The 17,431-nt window shown below is 36.5% G+C and overlaps 1 long non-coding RNA gene and 1 pseudogene across 2 annotated transcripts; both read left to right on the top strand.

The window, feature by feature from the left end:
* Positions 1 to 7,631: 7,631 nt before the first annotated feature.
* Positions 7,632 to 8,656, top strand: LOC147477483 (bifunctional dihydrofolate reductase-thymidylate synthase-like; annotated as a pseudogene). Its single transcript, XR_015208235.1, has 2 exons — positions 7,632 to 8,072; positions 8,152 to 8,656. The product of XR_015208235.1 is annotated as a bifunctional dihydrofolate reductase-thymidylate synthase-like (transcript).
* Positions 8,657 to 12,719: 4,063 nt separating this feature from the next.
* LOC147477482 (uncharacterized) lies at positions 12,720 to 13,243 on the top strand. Its single transcript, XR_015208234.1, has 2 exons — positions 12,720 to 12,839; positions 12,939 to 13,243. It is a non-coding gene; the product is annotated as an uncharacterized LOC147477482 (long non-coding RNA).
* Positions 13,244 to 17,431: the final 4,188 nt, after the last annotated feature.

The raw sequence follows: 17,431 nt of genomic DNA, 5'->3' as shown, positions 1-17,431 counted from the left end.
GCCTAATGACCAGTCCTAGTTAAAAGCCAGGATTGATTCACTAATTCAGTTTGCTGTTCAATTATGAAATACCAGAGAGTCACTAGTTAGTTACTTAGTGGTTATAAATGCACGAATGAGTACAACAAATGTGAGTATTTATTTGACATACAATAGAAGTGGCATAGAAATATATGTCAAATGTAAGTTGATACAAGTATTTATATGGTTTGGCAATTGTTGTGTCCACATTGAATTTATGGTGATTAAATTGATAAGCTCTTGAAATATTACAATGGAGACTTTGAGAATAGTTGAATCAAATGATCAGGATGGACAACTTTGTGTTAAGAAATGAGAGAGATTTATAACACGTACTATTATCGATTTAACACTTATAATAAAGTACAATTATTTCTAACAACATACTTACATCAATTTACTATTATGAATATAACATATTATTTAATTCTTATTTCTTTAATAAAGCACCATAAACAATCAAACCAACCCATCAGTCTTAAAATTAGTAAGTATATGGATAATGCAAGAACTAGCTTTAAAAAACCATAGGAAACCAAAACAAACAGATTAAGGAGTATTTTTACTTCAAACTAATTCAATCTTTTAACCACCCTAAAAAGTGGCATTTATCCTAAAAAAGAAAGTGTTTAAGTGAACAGGGAAATATATTTTATTATTTACATTTCGAATATACAAAACGTCTCCCATCTTGTTATTCTCTTCATTTTCAATAAGAACTCATACATTTTTCTCATATATATGTATAGTGATGTCCAAACCCAGCACAGTGCTCGCTCACTCATAAATTAATAAAAAAAAATACAAATGAGACCAAATACTATTGACGAGTTGAGTCTAGTGTGTTTGAGGTTCACCAATGAATAAGTCTCCTAACTTTAGTGTGTAACTTTGGTGCGTAAGAATGATTTGATGATTAAAAGGGGTGGGTTTTCTTTTTGATTTGGTTTCCTAACTACCAGACAATAAGAGAAAAATAGAATACTACTTGGAGAAATCACTACGAGGAGTGATCCACCAAGTGGGAGGAAAAAGATTTGTGAATAAATTAAGATGACTAAAGTTACTAACCATCCCATGGTTTTCTATCCCTAGATCTTTCATATCTTGTTTTGCAAGTAGGCAAATCTAGTGTGTGAAGAGAACTAGCCCTATCTCTAGACCTTCTATCTCTTTTCTCTTACTCTCTAGTTAGCTCTATCTCTAGCCATTCTAACATGCAAGAGAATAAGATGAAACTCAATAGTAACCACAAGTCCACAAGTCAGCTTCACTCAATCACCTTTTCACCTCCACTTGATTTCACATCTCTTCCTCATAGTGGAGAGACTACTCAAGCTTCATTGGTAAAGATTGAATGAAGAACCTGTGTAAAACAACAACAAATAAAATAAATAAGAACAAAAACTTTTATTAAAGAAAGCACAAAGCTTGAAAGGAAATAACAATGGTAGAAACACAAGAAATAAAATAAAAACTTCATTCTAACCTACTCCTAGACCATCTTTCTCTCTCAATCTTTTTCCTTTATGTAGAGAATTTTACATGATTACCCTCCACTACTCTTGTGACAACTCATTTTTGTCTTCTTTTGCTTTATTCTTGGCCAAGTTTAGATAAGAGCAAGAGATTTAGGTTTTTCAAGCTAAACCCAATTCAATAACCGTACTTGAATTTTTGGAATGAGTTAAGACTAGGGGTGGGCAATGGGCCGGGTCGGGCTAGCCCGGTCCTAAACGTTTAAAGCCCTTCAAATATTAAGGTCGGGTCGGCCCGACCCTAAAATCAGTATAGGGTCGGGATGGGTCACAAGTCTAAAGGCTTTAGGGCGGGGCCTATATATTTTATTCTCTTTACTACATCAGTTTTAAAACTCATTTATATTACAAAAATGTACAAAGATCTACAAACTCAAAATCCCACCAATCTAATAATAATACTGGATAAGTCCAACAATTTAAAATGCACATCCACAATCTAATGAACTGAAGTACATCGAGAGTTCGGAATTTGTTCTTTCTTGTACTCAAACCTCACTAAAATTACATTTAACATTGACAAGTACATAGACAAATAATTATATTATCATTTTAAAGGAAGAAGTTATAGGTATAAAGAAGAAACATAATAGCTTTGGTTAAGGGTCAGGGAAGTTGTTAAACTGTTTCCAATATCATAAACTGTTTCCATAATAGATTCAAACGAATATAATATTACATTTCTTCTAATTTAAAAGTGATTCAAGCTTTGTATGTGGAAATGAAACGGTTGGCTTTTGAACAAGTGATGGAGAAAAGTTTGAGATTACAAATGTCATTTTTCTGGCAAAGGTTGTTTTTTGGTTTCCGTGTTACAAATGTCTCTGCTTTGTATTTCGCTTTAATGGTGTGGAAGGAAACGTTTAGTTCTAGACTTGACTTGGACGTGTATAAAAATATAATTTATAAGAAGTAAGTGGGAAAAGAAATTGAGAATAATAAGTTCTAAACTTTGATTTGATTATCAAAGGAATAAAGTCTTATTTTTTATTAGGCTAGTGCTCATTGTTCTTCATGGTTGCTAAGTTGACAAATTTTTGTTATATAAGACAAGTTATTGGAAGTACCCTTGGGTATAAATGATAAATTACAAAGGACAATGTTATTTTAATTGAAAATATTTAACAAAGAGTTTGACAAGGTATATGTATTTATAGTGAAAGTGTGAAACTATAACTAGGGCTTGGTTAGGGTTGGGCTAATGAGGGCTGAATTAAGGTCGGGCCTATGTTTTAGAACCTTAGCCCTAGCCCTGCCCTAGAAGGCATTAGGGCCGGGCCAGCCCTTTCCTAAACTCTGTGAGGGCTTTATAGGGATTAGGGTCGGGTCGGTCAGGGCCGGGTTAAGGTCGTTAGAGCCAAATTCCCACCCCTAGTTAAGACCAAGTCCTTTAGTCTTTTAAAATAAGTCCTCTAGTCGTGAGATTTAGGCTTGAGTCCTTGAGTCTTGAATATTGACTTTGACTTTGACCGTTGACTTTTTGGCTTCTTTTCCAATAAGCTTGTGCTCCCATAAAATATGTTAAATAAGCTCATTTTGGCTCTAGAGTTCATCTTTTGAGATATTTCATCCAAAATAAACTTGTGACCTGAAAAAACAATAAGATGTACGTTAAAGTATAATCCAATTTTAACGGGTTTAAATAAGATTGAATAACGAATTTAAATTGTATCATATAATCCAATTTTAATTTGTTGGTAAAAATTTAGATGTTAGATTCAAAGTCTAGTTAGAACTGTATTTATTGAAACCCTAAACCCTAGAGACATGTACAATTGCTACCAATTCAAAAATAAAAAATTATAACCTAAATGTTTTCTATTTGTTGGAACTAAGTTATCACCTAAAACAACTACAAATAAATTAAAATATGCTAAGTATATTAATCAAATTATTATCAAATAAATGATGAAACATTTAAATATTGTAATTTGACAACACAACACAAGATATACCAAATGTTTTAAGATTTTCCGGTGTCTATTTGTTATATATTTACTTGGTAAATGGTAACCCAACGCTATAATTTACAGTTATATTTCAGCAACCCGTTACTGTGGTTTATGATATTTTATGGTAATGTGCTATCGTTCCTCAAATTGCATATACATCAAGATTACACAAAATTTATTTTGAAATATATGATTCAAACTATCGTAATCCATTTAGTTTCAATTATATTAATCTCCAATTTATTCTTTTTCATGTTAAATTGGTTATTCTAACATCATATAATCTTCAATTTATTCGACATTGAGATATGGGTAGTTGTATTGCGATAAATCGCTCATTTAAGAGTTGGGTAATGATACATACTCCATTTAAGAGTTAAAATGTAGAGGTATTGAGAGTTGAGAAGTGGAGGAAAATTGAGTTGGATATAGATAATTAGAGACGGAGAGTGTATTTTGATAGTGTATAGAGTTGCATAGTGTAAATTAGTTAGTTAAGGGCAATAGGAGGTTACCACTATTTTTTATGAGGAGTACCCTCTCAGAAAACATGGGTTTTGGGTTTTAAGTAGGGATGTCCACGGTTTGGTTCGAGTCAGTTTAGTCCAAATATATGGACCGAATCACAAGGGTCGGTTTCTAACTTTTCAAACCATAACCGCATCATGACTAAAAAAACGAAGTTCTAACCAAATCAGAAAATCGGTTCGGTTCAGTTTTAAAACCGAATCTATTGACTTAAAGCCCAACTAACAACAATTTTCACATCACCACGGGCTCATTTAATAGAGGCCCATTCCAACAACTTAGGAACAGGCCCTACCGATGAGGCCCATGCTTACTGCTAAGATATCTATTGGCCCAAACTATCTATAACTTCATTCTAAGAAACTTGGCTTGCTCGATCATAGATGATATGAGACCAAAAAAACTGAGTAAAAGTAGAGTTTTATTTTGCAACACCGCATCAATATTTCCAAAGGTTTGTCGTCCATTGATTTCATGACTACTAGCCCAAACTCTCACATCAACCATTTGATTCAACAATAAATGTTTGAAGCCTTTCTCCAATCCTCATCTTGTAGGCTGTTTTTTTTATATATAAATTTAGTCCTACATCATCAGAACCAACACCAAATGAAAGGAAGGCTATAAAGATAATGAGTGCACTTAAGTTTGCAAAAGAAGGTAGCCACAAAAAAATTATGAAAATCATGAAAGACTTACGTGAACAAGAAGGCGGTGAGGAGAATGTTTATCTTTACATAATACAAGCAGAAGTTGAAGAAGCTATTGCGACTTCTAATACTATGGATGTTGGTTTCAAAGAGAGGTATATGATCGAATAATGCTATCCGAAGTGCAATAAGAAAGGCTGTTGAAATGTCTCCCAAGTCTATAGAGTTTGCTTGGTCTCAATGTTTTTTGCTCTTGGAGGTGGCGAATGATGGTAATGCGCGTCGCGAACTGATTCGAGAATGTGTAAGAGCACACACAATGTCTGGTGCCAATGATCCAGCTGAGGAAAGTTTGTTATATGATTCAATCACTCATGCGAGAAGGCTACAATTGATTCAATCAGTCTTATCCTTTCTTCATGTTTACTGGGCTCGACCGTTTATCTTACCCAAATTTTTTTTGAGGGATATTGCTAAGATTTGTAATCGATTCCTATGGGCAGGACCAGACATGACACCGAAGATGCACCATGCTAGTCACTCACTCATTAGAATGGATAAAGAACATGGAGGATTGGGAATTGTGGACCCCATCATGTGGAATAAGGCTGCCTACTGTGGCCTTGTGTTCAAGATTGCCAGCCTCTGAGGACTCTTTTATGGGTCAAATGGACGATTGAACATCATGTTAGGAAGCAACACTTCTAGACAATGGAAATCCCAACCCGAATCGCTCATGGTCCGAGGAATGTCTTAAAGAATCGCAAAGCTACACAGAAGCTTGTTCGGCACCAGATAGTGAGAGGCGAGCAAATATATGTATGGCATGACCCTTGGTGCCATGACACTCCTCTCATAAAATGGGTTGAAGCAGTTCAGCTACTACTGGTCCCTCACACTTCCTTGGTCAACAATCTCATTTCTGATGGTAGATGGAACCACCTTGTCTCTAGTCTACCAGATAGTGCTCTGAAAAAGAAGATAGAAGGCACTGAAATCAACCATATGCTTCAGCAGGACCAAGTCATCTGGACACCAACTGCTACAGGCAGATTCACGGTCAAATCAGTGTACATGGCACTAAAGCAGCTCAAACCAAGAGTTAAATGGTATCGAGTGGTTTGGGGGTAAGTTGGTTATATCGAAAACACTCTTTTAACACTCTTTTCTTGGTTGGCGACTATTTATGAATTGCTTACCCACCCAGGATCGACTGGTTAAGAAGAATATTATTCACCACTCAATATACTGCTTCTGCAATGCTTCCAGGGAGCATTCCAAACACCTCCTCTTTGATTGCCCATATACAAAAGATGTTTGGTCGAGGGTGAAAAGATGGCTGGGATTTAACACTAAGTTGAAAGCATCAACTCACCGAAAGTGGTATAGCATCCTAAGGATATGTCGAAATGCCTCTCTTGAATTTGAAATTAGTATAGCAAAGAACCTCTCGCCACTATATATGCCATCTGGATTGAGAGAAATTTGAGGAGATTCCAGCAGAAAAGACACTCTGAGGCGCAAGTATGTGCGAAAATCAAGAAAGAGATGAAGACATATCTTCAAACTATGTTGACAGAAGTGCCTAAAACAGTGGCTACCAAGGTTCTACTTGACAGGATTGGTATTCAAGTTCAATTCACTTCACGCGCCCCAATATGGTGCAAATGGTCTAAGCCGCAGCCAGGTGAATTAATAGTCAACACTGATGGGTATGTATCAGAAGATTCTAATAGATTTGGCGGTGCTATCAGAGATGAGTTTGGTGCCGTCAAGCTTGCTTTTACAGGGAGTTTGACTAAAAGATCGGTAATCACCCAGGAGTTGTTGGCAGTTGAGGCTGGAATGAAGGGAGCATTTCAGATAGGAGCGAGACAAATTAGTGTATGCTCAAACTCTAAGGGTGCAATAGGAGTTATTACTGGTACAGAGGAGCCGCCTTGGTACCACTACAAGAAAAATGACTTTTGGCCACAGGTACAAGTTAGCTTTAGCCACGGTCTACGGCTGTGGCAGAGTATCTACGGTCTTTAGCCGTGGCTAAAGCTTTTAGCAGCTGTGGCCAATTACGTGTGTGGTTTTGAGTTTAGGTGAGTTTTTGGCCACGGTCATGTTTCTTTTTCTTTGAACCGTTGATGTAAATCTATGTTTTTGTATCCGTTGATCTCTTGAAAAATAAAGGTGCACGAAATGAAATGTATCACTGTGAAATATTCGACAAAATAGCATTAGGGTAAACCCTCTTTCTTGGTTTTCTTCCCATCTCTCTCTCTCACGCCATCACGCCATCACAGATATGAGTTCGGCAGTTCACTGTTGTAATTTTTCATAATTTACAATCGTAACTTTTATTGGTAGAAAGAAATCAAATTGGTTTCAGTCCCCAAACAAATCTTTCTTCAGGTTTGATTTTTTACCCACTCTTTCTTTCACTCACATTATTTGTGATCTTTATTGTAGTTTATTTAACTATTTAAGCAAGGTTTTAGTGAGTCAATGATTAATTTCACGTTGTCAATCAGTCTATTTTTACTTATCAGGGACATTGTAGGTTTCGTCTTTTGAGTTGATGGCTAATAGCCTGACATGACACCAAACTATCCTTTAATCTTAGTAATGGATGCGTGGAATAATGGATGTATGTGACAATATCTGCTTATGCAGTGTGTTTCATCTCTCTAGGGAGACCTGTTGGTCATTGACATTCTAGTTAACTAAGTGGATTAGTTAGACATTCCTAGATGCTGAAACAGCGTGACATGTGAAAGTGTTGCATTATGTTTTTATAATTGTTTCTAGCTTCTTCCATGCTCATAGTACACTCTAGGAACTATATTACTTGTTGGCTTGCTGTTCGGAGCTATTTTTTCTTGTCATTAAATTCCGTCATCAGAAAAACCATTCACCTATTGGATGTTTTTCACACTATCACGTACAGGAGTTTGCTCTTTGTCGATTGATAGAATGGCTGGTGCTGATATAGTTGTGAACCTTTCGAATGGGAGTTCAAATCCTTTGAGGTCCTATCAAGTTGTTGTGGCTACAACTCAGACTATGGGCATTGGTAAGGATGGGAAGTTACCGTGGAACTTACCATCTGACCTTAAATTTTTTAAAGAGGTTACAATGGTTACGCCAGATCCTGGGAAAAGGAATGCAGTCATAATAGGGAGGAAAACATGGGAAAGTATACCTCCCGAAAAAAGACCTTTGCCCGGTCGCCTAAATGTTGTGCTGCTTACTTAAAGGAGTTTTGATATTGCTACTGCTGAAAATGTTGTCATATGTGGAAGCATGACTTCTGCTCTGGAGTTATTAGCAGCCTCTCCCTATTGTCTGTCAATAGAAAAGGTGTTCGTAATTGGTTGTGGCCAGATATTGAAGTAAGTATGTTGTTACTTATTCCATTAGTGGTGACAATATCTTTTCTGTTGGGAGAGATATTGATGAACTTGACTGTAGGGAGGCGCTCAATGCTCCTGAATGTGATGCTGTCGACTAGCATTGAATGTGACACATTCATGCCTCCAGTTGATCATTCGATCTATCAGCCATGGTACTCTTCTTTCCTATTAGTAGAAAACAACATTCTGCTTTCATATTTTTCCTATATTCATGTGAGACAGTCTGCGCTGGAATCTGTTACTTCTAACAATGGAGATATTAGTAATGGTTCAAATTCTGTTAAACTTGAGATTGATAAATCCTCTTCCCTGCCAAAGATGATCTTTGAAAAACACGAGAAATACATGTATCTCAAATTGGTTCAAGATATCATCTCAAATGGAATTCAGAAAGATGACAGGACAGGAATTGGAACCCTATCAAAATTTGGTTGCCAGGTTTGATCGTCATCATAAAATATATGGTTGCTATTTAATTAATTGTTTGGTACGTAATAAATTGACTGATATATTTTATTTCTTTGCTTCTGTCTTCACAAGATGCGATTCAATCTGCGGAAGTCTTTCCCAGTTCTTTTTTTTTTTCTCTTTTTTTTTCGATAAACTTTCCATATTATATATTAAGCCTTAAAGCCATAAAGGCACAGAGTTTGTCTCCACCATACACATTGGCAGAGCTGTTAAAGGTAGCTGGTGGAGTGCCCACTGAGCTAACTGGTGAGCATCACCATTTACAGACCGACACACCCAGCTGAATATTACAGACTCTAAACTACTTAACAGTTTTGTTATAGAAAAATGTAAAGCCTGCAAACTCCATCTACATCCATCCCCATTAAAAGACTGTATGACCTCTTTACAGTCCCCTTGAAACACATAGTTATAAATGCCTAAGAAACAAGCCAGCAGAGCAGCTACTTCACTTGCCACCATCTCAGCTTCTTCAGGGCCCTTATCTTTAAAACTCCTAACAGCAGCTCCAACCAAATCCCCGACATCATTCCAAGCCAGACACCCCGCACTAGCACATCCTGTATCCCTGTGGAAAGCGGCATCAAATCTTATGAGAATGCTATCTCTAGGAATTACAGGAAACAAAGACGTTAGATCATTTATTGGATGTGGATTAAGGGGAGGGTTAGGAAGATCTTCTCTGAATGCTTTGCAGCAGCTTTGTGTGACCACTGAGCTTCTCCTTAGAAGACTTGCCCTATTAGGAATCTTAAGCTCAAACTTTGCTGCATTTCTAACTTCCCAAATATGGTAAAGCAAGACACAGTTGTAGACTCCTGCTTGGTTAATGTATTCCTCTGCACTAGAGCACCACATCAGAAACTTGTCCAGCCATGATCTGATAGTATTCCCACTATCCAGCTGCACATGAAGTCCAAGCTCTGACCCAAACCAAGAACTTCTGACCCAGTCACATCCAAAAAAGAGATGTGTATCTGTTTCCATAGTATTCCAACAAAAAGGACATGCGAATTCCCCATTCATGTTCCTTTCCATAAGTAAATCTCCCATGGGTAAGGCTCTTTTGTAAACTTTCCAAAGGAACAGTTGTATGTGAGCTGGGAGAGTTGATGTCCATATTCTAGATATGGTCTTCTGACTGAAACTTGAGGACTGCCCTTCCCAACTTCTTTGGTTAAAGAATTTATAGGCAGTCTTCACAGTAAAAGCCCCTTTCCCATCTTCAGACCATATCATCTTGTCTTTTTTGGCCCCCAAAGGCCTCACCACCACCTCTTGGATCTGTTTGCTGATAAGAGGTGGGAAAAGCTGGTTCAGTTTTCCTATATCCCACCCATTGCCACTGGGAAGGAACATATCAACCACATGTGCCCTCTCAAGATCTGGGTGATCAACTCCCAGTTCTTTTAGTGTGCTAGGTCTACTTTCTTTACAAAGCCAAGGGTCATGAAGAAGAGAAGTGGTTAACCCATTTCCAATGCTCCATATCAGACCCCCACTCATGAGATTAAACACCTTATGCACCCCTTCCGTAGTAGGATGTCGTTCGGGAGGTTTTAGCACATCCCCAATCCAACTTTTACTATAAATGCTGGTGAAGACTCTAGTCCACAAGGACTCTAAGTCAGTAGCAGCCTTCCAAGGTAGTTTAGCTAGCATGGCTATATTCATATCTCTAGTTTTGCGAAAACCCAAACCTCCCACTTGTTTAGGTTTGCACAATTGCCCCCACCCAATGGTGTGGACACTATTAGAGTTATAGGACCCATTCCAGAAAAAATCTCTGCAAGCTTTGTCTATCTTGTCACAAGTAGAGACAGGGAGAAGGTAGGTAGCCATGGCATACAGAGGGGTTGCCTGGGCCACAGCTTGTATCAGGGTTGCTCTCCCAGCCTGGGATAGCACCTTAGCTTTCCAACCCCTGATCTTGCAATGCACCTTGTCTACAAGATAGTCAAAATTCTCAGATTTCTTTCTGGATAACATGATTGGAACCCCAAGATACTTATCCTTAGGATCAAACAGCTTCATTTTCCAGAATCTTTTCTCGTTTAAACTTAACTTTCGAATCGACATTTCTACTAAAGAAAAAATGCTTGATTTGTCATAGTTAATAAAAGTCGACCGGAGGCACCATTAATACTCCCCAAGATAGCCTTAAGGTGATTGCTATCTTCGGGGTAGCTTTAGAGAAAATAATCAAATCATCTGCATACGGGGAGATGAGTGATAGCGGAGAGTTCCTCTTGATTTTTATTCCTTGGATCTCTTCCTTATCCTCAGCTTGTGTAAGCATCCTTGATAAGGCCTCAGAAACCAAAATAAACAAATAAGGAGATAACGGATCCCCTTGCCTAAGACCCTTCTTCGTGGTCAATTTTTTCAATAGGGGATCCATTAAGCAAGACTTTGAAAGATACAAGAGTAAGGCATTGGAGGATCAAATTTCTCCAAGTGTCACTAAACCCAAGTTTATTAAAGATGCCATCAAGGAAGGACCACTCCACCCTATCATAGGCCTTTGCCATATCCATTTTTAAAGCCATCCATCCATGTTTCTTTGTTTTCATAATCTTCATGTTATGGAAAGCTTCACATGCTAACCCAATGTTATCCCCTATATTCCTCCCCTTTATGAAGGCTCCTTGGAATGGGGACACAATCTTGTTTATATGGCACTTCAGCCTATTAGCCATAATCTTAGAGATAATCTTATAGCTAAAATTGCATAGACTAATAGGTCTGAATTTGGACATGTGATCAGGGTTAGACACTTTGGGAATCAGAGCTATGTAGGTTTCATTGAAACTAGGATTCAACTTACCATAAACAAAGAAATCTTGCACAAAGGTTGTGATACAATCCCCTATAATATCCCAGCAGTCCTGGTAAAAGACTCCTTGGAACCCATCAGGCCCAGGAGCCTTGAGCTTCCCAAGCTTCCTAACCACTTGCCAAATGTCAGCAGCAGTTGGGATAGCAGTGAGAAGTTCATTCTCTCTATCAGTGATAACAGGAGTAAAAAGATCCAAAATCTTATTATTGGTATCAGGGCAGTCAGAAGAGAAAATGTTACCAAAGTAATCATTAACAGCCTTGCCCACATCTTCTCTTCCAACTTGCCAGTTCCCATCATTGTCTTTTATGCTTTCAATCCTATTGTTTCTCCTCTTATATATGGTAGAGAGATGGAAAAACCTAGTATTTTCCCCCCCTCTTTGATCCAATGGTTGGTGGATTTTTGCTTCCAATAGGATTCTTCCTTCGCATACCACTCAAGCAAAGTAGCTTTGAGAGCCTTAGCTTTATAATGTTTTCCCCCTCACACACACACCAAAAAAAAACACACACACAAGTTAAAATAATATTTGCAGGATGTGAAAGGTTTATTATTAAGCTAATGTTTGGTTACTCAAAAAGTTTTTTGGCGAGGGGTAGTTGAAGAACTTTTGTGGTCTATTAGTGGTTCAATAAATGCAAAGGTAATATCATTATTATGAAGTTTGTTACGAAATCCTATGCCTTATTTTGTGTCTTTCTCCCATAAATATCTTGTGTGAACTGTGAGCTTATTGATGCTTGCTATTAGCATTAGTTTGAAGCTTTAGAATGACGTTAGTGTACTTGGCCCAAATTTTCTTTCCACTATATTTCATTTTAAGTGAGTTCATTTTTTTGTTTTGAGCTTAACTATAGCTTGTTTTCTGTTTGTATTCTTGTAGTGTGCCTAAAGCTCACATTTACACTTAGGAATCCGGGAAAGCAAATAGGTACATTGGTTTGCATTATAATATGATGCATGAATTTGGGATTTTTCATTCATTCTTAGGTTATAATGATGTTAGTATAGTTAACTTACTACTAGAACTAACCTTTCTAGTAAATTGCAAGTGAATGCATGATAGCAGGTCTATTAGATATTTTGACCTACCCAATTCAAATGAGAACTTACCAAAGGCAATACCAGACCTTGGTTGATGTTGTAACTGCCTAGGTGAACTATAAGATGAAGAGTATGTACTTTTGAACAATACCTGCTAGTATGGTATTGTAACAGAACTTGGATTGAATTCTATACATTCATTTCCTCTCTCTCAACCGAAACTATAAATAAGGGTGGCTTTTACAGTTTTCATATTCCATGATTTTGGGTTTTATTATATCTCATTTGGATTGACTCACCTAGGCCGTTTGAAATATAAGTTGAGCAAAGAAGTTGGTGTCAACGACTAATTACAATTATGACTTTGGCAACGGTTACAACACGTAATGGTTAGTGATTTTTCCTTATATTTGAATTGCTATATCACACAATTTTCTATGAGAATATATGTAGTTCAAGTTCTCATGTTTGTTTTTATATGGCTGTAGATATATTTTCAAAGCCTACTCTCTACGACAAGATACATGATGAGGTACAGAGAAGCGAACCAAAATATGTAGATTTTGATCAGAAATAGTTGATGCATTGTGTATATATGGCTAGGAACATAGTCCAACGAGTTTAGGTGCCGTTTATAGTGATGTTTTCATATTTTTTGGGAGTCATTCTTAATAGTATATTTCCAATTTCTTATATTTGTTATTTATGCAAGTTTTGATTGCTAATGGGTTCTATGATATGTACAATACATATTGTGTATGAAACCCATGTTTAATTGTTGAGAATTATTGTTCAATTGGGTTTTCTTAGATTGTTGTATGAACAGCAAGCGTAATAAAAAAGTGAGACCAATTTTTTTTTAAATATCTTAAAACATTTGCCACGGCCTTAAACCGTGGCCAAACAATACACTCAGTTAGCACAAAATAAATACCCACGGTTCATGTAAGGATTAGCCACGGACATCAACTGCGGCAAAAGGATTATTTACCACGGCTCTTGGGACAGTTCAAAACCGTGGGAAAAAGGCAAGCTTTGGCCACAGCCATTAGCCGTGGCAAAAAGTTAGCCATAGGCGCATTGGCTACGGTCGTGCAACGGCTTTTGACCGTGGCAAAAAGTATTTAGCCACGGTTAATGGCCGTGGCAAATACTCAGTATTCTTGTAGTGTACTACCTTAACATAGTGGTTGCTATCGATTGTTTGAAACATCAGTTTGAATGGGTAGATTTCATGCATGTGTTTAGGGAAGCAAATCGAGTCGCCGACTACTTCTCTAAGATGAGTAAGGAACATGAGGATTCTATTTTGTATTTCCTGCCTCCTATAGACTATGCACTATTAGATATTGTAAAGGAGGATGCACAAGGGAAATTGTACTTGAGAACATGATTTATATTAATACAGGTCGAGGTCTGCCTAACCTCTAGCTTCTTCTTCAAAAATTTTTTTTTGTTACTACTAAAGAAAGAATTAAATCTGTGAGAAATGATATAAAAAACTTATTACATATTGTATGAACATGAGGAATGAAAGGCTAAGAGGCTACTGGAATTCCTTGAATCTCTATGAGCAATGGAGTTCTTTTAAAGTTGGTATTAGTGATCTCAAGGCTCATTTCAGTTCTATAAAGATGGCACATGATATTATTTCAAATTCTGTATCTCGTGCTAAAGATCACCAAACATGGAATTTCTGGGTGTGTTGGTACTGTCATAAATCATTTGGTGATTCTGAATTGCATTTTTGGCATGTCAAGAAGCACTTGGGTGGAAGACTACTGACAAAACACAAATAGGTCTTACCATCTTCAGTAGACCAAGATTGGCGGTCAATTATTTTAGCAAACAATGGGTTTAATCTCCCTGGTACTTAAATGGTTGCACAAAAACCCCCCCTGTAAGCGAACAAATGCATAAAACCTCTATATTATTTAAAACATAACATCAAAGCCAAAACAGACCAAAATACCCCTGTAAAAACCGGGCAGACGTCATCAATCTTTACTTATAATTTCGGTTGAAGAACAAACCGGGCTGACGTTATCCTATGTAAATTTGTATTTACATATGACAATATAAAATTACACATTCTTCTTAACCTATTTAAATTTAAATTTTCATATGAAATTTTTTTTCATAGGAAAATTTAAATTTATATTCTGTCTGGTGTCGTCGGGAAATTTTCAATCCCAAAAGTTACTATGTAAATATAAGTTTTTATAACTCCAATGACTATATAAATATAGTTTTACATATATATGACTATGTAAAAATACATTTATATATATTCTTTCAGGTGTCGAAAAATTTTCAATCCCAAAAGTTACTATGTAAATTTAAGTTTTTATAGCTCCAATGACTATGCAAATATAGTTTTACATATATATATGACTATGTAAAAATACATTTACATACAGTCGGGAAAATTTCAATCCCAAAAGGGTAAAAAGGAAATAAGATAAAATGGGAAATAAAAACAAACAAGATTTTATCTCTTTTTTGGAAAACATAGAGGTTATTTAACGAGACTTAAATAATAGGGAGGTTATGTGATATGGGTCGATGGGAGAGAGTTTATATTCAACCGAGTTAGAACCAAGGGGCTGAGCTTCATTTCTTGATTATTTTAGATGGAAAATGGAAACTTGTAGATGCTTCTGACAAAAGTTCACACACACACACACACACACACACACACACATATATATATGACAAAAGTTCTCAAGGCATTTTAAAGTAATGAACCATTGATAAAATAACAGTTATAACATTCAACTTAACCCTATGTCTTCAAAATATACAAAAGGTCAGCACATTTACTACTATATATGCCTATATCTCCACAAATTCACATAACTACATTAAGCACATTCACTGCCATAGCTTTTGCATCTCCACAAATTCACAAAAGTACACTTCTTCACAAATTCACAACAATAAATCAAAGCTAGCTTTCGGCAAACAAGCCCGTGGTGTAGCATATCTTCGACATTCACGAAAGCAAGTCAAAAATTATCTCCAAAACTGTTCATCACCACAAGAGAAAACAAAATCGTATTAAAAAAAAAATGAATGTAAAGTCGTAAACAAGCCATCATAATTTTAAAAGGTTCAAGATTTCTCACTTACTAAAATTCCAAAAGAAACAACAAGGCTATTGCCCTTACATCTCAATCCTTCAATCAGACCTGTTGTCCGAAGAAATCGCAGCTTCGAACAACTCTAAAAAATGAGTTAAATTATTTTAGTGTAATAGTTTAGTAGGAACAACTAAATTTTTTAAAGGATACATTACCATAATCAATTTCCTCATATTGCTCTAGTTCCTTCATTGAAGCTTGTAGATCAATTGGCTTTGCATTAGACTGAAGCCAATTTTAAGTACAAATGAGGGCTTCAACTGTGTTAGGACACAAACAACTACGAAATGGATTAAGTATTATGCCTCCCGTGCTAAAAGCTGACTTCGGTGCAACTGAAGTCACTGGAATGGCCAATACATCTCGTGCAATGAGAGATGATGGGAAACTTAGTGGCATTACTCTTCCACCAACTCAAGATATCAAAGGCATTCGATACATTTTGTTCTTCGAGAATCGAAGTCAAAAATTTATGCTCCAAGACTGTATTTTTTCAATAACTAGTATTTTTCTTCAACCAATCAATATCTAAGTTGTTTGAGCTTGTATTATCACATGTAACAGTTAAAAATGTATCAATACCCCACTCTAGTAACCACTTCTCCACCATCCTCCCTATGGTCTCACTTTTATGGTTCGGCACTACACAAAAGCTAAGGATTTTTTTGTTCAATTTCCACTTGCTATCCACATAGTGAGCAGTGAGACATATGTAATTAATATTTTGGAGAAAGGTCCATGTATCAGTAGTAACACATATTTTTTGGCCTTTCAAGACATGCTTTAACTTACTTTTCTCCTCAAAAATATAAAGCAATACAACTAGGGGTGGCAGTTTTGTACACGACCCGCTAACCCGACATAAATCCGACACGAAATTAGCAGGTTTGGATTGGGAAAAAAATGTTTTTGGGTCATTTAAGCATTGACCCACCAAACCCGTCAAATAAATGGGTTGGGTTAGGGTTGCACATGTTAACCCGGGTAACCAGTTAGTATACCCGATTAGTTCCCGGGTCTAATGGGTCGGGTCATCAACCTGTGACCCGTATGACTTGTTTTAAGTCCTTAAACATATATGTTTTCGTATTTTATTAAATCTCATAATCCCAATTACTTAAAAGAAAATACTAAAAAGAGAAGGATCAACTATATTGAGTGGGATCAGCTGGCAATCCAGCATATAGAATATTATAGACTTATTCAATATTAATATGATCACATCAACATTGAACCCTCACCCTAGTCTCAATTCTAAAAAGAGAACAATGAAGCTGTCAAAGTCACATTCAAGTATTCAACCCCAATTCTCCTTAAGCTACTGCCCAAATTCCTCAAACCCTTTACTTTGATTTACTTGTAATTCTTGTAATTCATATTTTCTTTTTATGTTTACTTAGTTTATTTCTCAAATCCCTTACCTTGATTTACTTGTTTGGTTCAGGCGTCAGCAGATATGTTTCAACAACTCTGTGCACTTTTGCAAGTTATTTTATTATTTAGATCAATAAATATTCTTTATCCAAAAAAAAAAAAGAATTTACGGGTTATCTATTAACCCGATCCGAAATTGATCCAAAATTGACCCGTTGGCTTAGCGAGTCATCCGTTGGTTGGGTTTGAGTTTGACAAACTTGAAACGATTAGTAATTGGGTCAGTTTTGGGTTTGCTCTCCTAATACGTGACCCGAATATGACACGACACAAAACCGACCCAACACGACCCATTGCCACCCCTAAATACAACGATGCCGAGTAATTGTCGTGCGATGTGGGACATTGAATTTGTAGAAAACTTATTCCAAAATTATACTTATTGTTAAGTAAATAAGAAAATC

Source organism: Coptis chinensis, chromosome 9 (genome assembly GCF_015680905.1).
Source record: "Coptis chinensis isolate HL-2020 chromosome 9, ASM1568090v1, whole genome shotgun sequence".
In the NCBI taxonomy this organism is placed as follows: Eukaryota; Viridiplantae; Streptophyta; class Magnoliopsida; order Ranunculales; family Ranunculaceae; genus Coptis; species Coptis chinensis.
The sequence above is the reverse complement of the archived record's forward strand: the minus strand, read 5'-3'. Positions and strand labels throughout refer to the sequence as shown.